Here is a 4,396-nt window from a genome sequence, read left to right as displayed (position 1 = left end):
TTCTTGTTTTTTGTTTTGTCCTAAGTATTGGATGCATCTTTAGTTACCCTTTCCTAAGGCTTTTGTATTTTAGCTCATAGGGTCACTTGATACAATCATCCAACCTCAGAGCTGCAGCAGCAATAGCAATGGCCATCTTGAATAAATGTAAGTCAATAATTTTCTTTAATACTAACCATGATTTTCTATAAGTATTTGTTCTACCTGAAAAGAGGGGGGATCTAGCAATTCCTCAAGAGTGGGGAATTCTAAATAAATTGCTGCTGCTTAGCAATGGAGAATCCTTTTTTGAAAAATTTAAAAAGATGTTCTAATGGGGAAAGCTCTGATAATTAATTGCATTAAAATACTAAAGTGTAAGAAGGCTGTTGGCCAAACCCTGCCTAATTCCATCCCAGGCCATCTTGAAATAATTATTGGTGGGGTGTCATGTAACTTAGGAAAGAATTGGTCATCTGCCACCTTCTTCCTTCTATTGTACCATATAAATTCAGTGTATATTGGTAGCTGTGTTTCCCTTCTGAGCTGTATGTTTGTCCCAGTTGTCTGGGAATTTCCTATTACAATCCAGCTCTCCTGTGAAGGGTACTGGCCTGTTAAAAATAACCACTAGTTAGCATTTTGCATCTTCAAGACACTTTACACTCAGTAATCCTATTATTTGTGCAGCTGTTTGGGAGGTACACAAGTATTATCCCCACTCTGCAGTTGGCAAAACCGCCTGGCTGTTGTTGCACTCCACGTGCCTGCACGCTGTCCCTTCCTCCCGCCTGCTGCAGCCATTTCCCCGCTCCTACCCTGCCCGCCCACCAGCCCAGCTTCAGCGCCAGGGATGGCAGGAGCAGCTGGCGGCACCTGGGCTTGCAGGAACATTGGCGGGGGCTCTGCGTGCTGAGAGGGGGCAGGCTGTGGGCAAACCTCCACCCAAGCCCAGCTCCCCTACCTCCCTCCTGGTGCAGCGCAGCCCTGGCAGCTTGGCCCCACACTCCTGCCTGGCTGTTGCTGTGCTCCATGTGTCCGCTCGCTGCCCTGGGACCTGTGCTAGCTCTAGGAGTGTTTGGCTATGGTGCGGATCCTTCACTGCTGCTTGTGAGTTGCCCAGCGCAGCAGCAGTGGCCATGTGGAGCAGCCCTGCTGGGCAGCTCAAAAGTGAAAGTGAAGGATCTGCATTACAGCCAAATGCTCCCGACTGCTGCACCGAACACTGTCCAGTGGCGGGGGGGGGCGTCTGCTTTCCTCCGCCGCAAGTAGCAGCTTGTGCTTGGACCTGGCGCAGGACCCAGGCTGAGCAGCTGCAGCATCAGACAAACTGGTGCTCAGCACCAGAGAAAAGCGCCGCCTCCCCCTCCCGCCACCAGTACTCCATGATACAGCTGCTTGCAGGCCACGCATGGCTGCCTGTTCCTGCTCTGTGCTGGCAGCGGTGACACAGTGGGGACACAGGACAGCCCTGGGTGGCTGCACCAGGAAGCACTGGTGAGAGGGAGGGGCTGTTTTTTTTCCCGCGCTGAGCACCAGTTTGTTCCATGCCCCTGCTGCTCAGCCCAGATGGGCAAGTACAGGGTCCCGGCCAGCAAGGGCTCTATGGAGCTAGGCCAGCTCCCCTCTCTCCCTGCTGGCACAGCCTAGCCCGACTCCAGAGGCCCCTGCCAGCCCACACCCTGGCTGGCCTGCTCTGGGCCCTGCTGACGCTGACCCCAGAACACTGTAGGCCCTGCACACCCACTTGCTTCTACTCCTGCCCCACCTCCACTGTGGCTTTCCCCACTTCTCTGCCTGCCCGCTGCCTGCTTCAGCACCACGTGGCTCCCAGCTGCACAGCCAGACTGTGAGGCTCAGCAGGAGCTGAGCTGGCCCAGCTCTGAGAACTGGGATGATTCTTGCAGTCCTCTCCTGCCTGCCTGCTCTGCTCTTACATGAGTTTCCCACTCCTGCACAGGCAGACATGAATGGTTCCAGGCCAGATGCCTCTGCTAGGCAGGGGCTTCTGACAGGGGGCAGGGCCAGGCAGGCCCTTCTTGTTGCAGGAGCCTGCCGGGGCTTCCCCGGGGTCCTGCTGCCCCTGGCTCCTGTCATCTTTGATAGGAGACGGGCAGATAAATATCTATTTTCTAAAATTTTTTAGGGGCCCGCAGCCAGATAGAATGGCCTGGTGGGCCGGAACCGAATTGCAGGCCGTATTTTGCCCACTTCTGCACTACAATGTACTCTGATGAATGCTTTTTGTGTATGTGCTTATGTTCACATGTATGCACACACACATAGATATATTTTGTTTGTGTGTGGGTGTATGTATAGACATGCATGCACTTGTATAGTGTATGTAGACATGCATATATACATACATATAGTGTGTGTGTGTATTAATATAATATGTGTGTATATGTATGTCTACACACACTATATATGTGTGTATATATGTGTATATGTTTGTTAGGAGCTTTTATATGTATACAATATATTCCTACTGAACAGTCCCCAGCTCCTGTAATCCAGATCTATGTTGAGATGCTGGAGAACACCGAGTATGCCTTGTACCTCAACAGCCATCTCTTGTACAACATAGATGAAGAAATCCAACATCGCCTCAAATGCACAACTGCAGCCTTTGGACGCCTGAAGAAATGGATGATCAAACATCATGACATCAGATGTGAAACCAAGCTTATCAGGCAGTTGTGATCCCTACTATGTTGTACAGAGCTGAGAGATGAACAGTGTACTGGAGACATCTAAATTTGCTGGAGAAGTACTATCAACGCTGCTTCCAGAAGATCCTCCAAATCTAGTGGGACGATAGATGAAACAACCTTGCCATCCTTTTGCAAGCAAGCACTTACTTATGTTAACTTGTGGGAAACTATCACCTAGGACTGCCCCAGACGGAGGAAGAGTCTTCTGCAGGGATCTCAATACTTTGAAACCTCATAACAGCACAGGGGATAGAAAAGCGGGAGTGGCAGAAACAGCATGTCACAGACCAAATCAAGAATCCTGCGCCACCCACCCCACACGGAAACACATGTCCGAGCTGCAGTATAGTCTGTTGATCCTAGATAAGCCTCAACAGCAGGGATCCTGGTTTTCTCTTTTTAAAAATCACATATTCTCTGATTTAAAATATATATAACTTTACGAATTCTCTGATTTAAAACTCCAACATCTGTATTTTTCCACAATTAAAATGAAATGCCACTATATGTGTGTATGTATATATGTATCAGTTGAACACAATATTTTATTGATATATTTACAATTTTAAAGTCATTTGGAAGCCTATCAGTGCCTCAATCACTATAATAAAATAAATTCTAAATACCTACAAATGTTGGCATTTCATTTTGGGTTTTTTGTCATAGAAAATCACAGCTCCCTCTGCCCCCTTCACTCACCAGGACATGGGTCCAGCTGTGGCTGGCCCCGCCCTCTCCCCTGCAACTGCTTTGGGGTGCTGATTAGTCCTGATATGCAAGTACCCTGCCCATGCCTTTGCCCCTCACTCCTGACCCACAGCCTGGCAATACTCCATGCCACTACCTGTGCTGGTGCCAGGCAGGCAGGTGGTGTACGCAGCAGTGGGGAGCCAGCCCCGCCTCCCCCAGATGAGCTGCCCAAGGCCTCATCCCATTCTAGGCCCTAAGCCCCACACCCTGCCCACACTGGGCAGCAGGCCCAGCCCCAGTCTTCCCCAACTCCCTCCCTCATTATGGGGGCCTCAATTCCACCCTCCTCGTCCCCCACACGAGATTTACTTGTGGGGAGCTGCTCTCCAGGCTGTCTGGCAGCCATGTGCATGGCATCCCCTGCCTGATTGTCCTTCTCCTGCTCCCCCCAGCCCGTAGCAGGCTGGAATTCTGCTAGCCTGCAAGGGGAAACCCACCATTTCCCGCATTTTTCTCCTTAAAATGAGAAAATTTGGATGGCAAAACACAGTGAACAGAAAACCCAGACCCTTGCTCATCAGCCAACTTCAGACATACAGATAAGGCAGTCATGGAAGAGGATCATCCTCAGCTGCGAGGGATTGCTAAAGAAGATATCTGTAGATCGATATAGAGAGATCTCCTCACTCTCACTCTCTTATAGTGTGTGTGTGTTTGTGCAGACATGTATGCATATGTATAGTGTTTGTAGACATACATACATACTGTGTGCATGTAGATGTACATGCATACATATATAGTGTGTGTTGCCATAATGCATGCATACATAGTGTGTGAAGCGCAAATAACAACAATACTAATGATAGTAATCAATACTAATAACAGAAGTGTGTGTGTGTGTGTGTGTGTGTGAGAGAGAGAGAGAACATAAGCACACATACACAAATACGAAAGTGTTTTATAGTAGTAAAACACATAGTAGTGTGTTACCTGAATCACATTTATTTGTTATT

General features: G+C 48.9%; 1 protein-coding gene across 5 annotated transcripts in view; it reads left to right on the top strand.

The window, feature by feature from the left end:
- PLAG1 (PLAG1 zinc finger) overlaps nucleotides 1–4,396 on the top strand; it is a 55,304-nt gene that overhangs the window by 22,274 nt on the left and 28,634 nt on the right. Inside the window, exon 2 of one of the 5 annotated variants that reach the window (XM_019527510.1) lies at nucleotides 74–147. The exons of the other annotated variants lie outside the window; for them this stretch is intronic. The gene's annotated coding sequence lies outside the window, so the exon portion shown is untranslated. The remainder of the gene's footprint in view (nucleotides 1–73; nucleotides 148–4,396) is intronic. 5 annotated transcript variants of the gene reach the window in all.

This window comes from Gavialis gangeticus, unplaced genomic scaffold, assembly GCF_001723915.1.
Source record: "Gavialis gangeticus isolate Ggan-Ray unplaced genomic scaffold, GavGan_comp1, whole genome shotgun sequence".
Lineage (NCBI taxonomy): Eukaryota > Metazoa > Chordata > Crocodylia > Gavialidae > Gavialis > Gavialis gangeticus.
The sequence above is the reverse complement of the archived record's forward strand: the minus strand, read 5'-3'. Positions and strand labels throughout refer to the sequence as shown.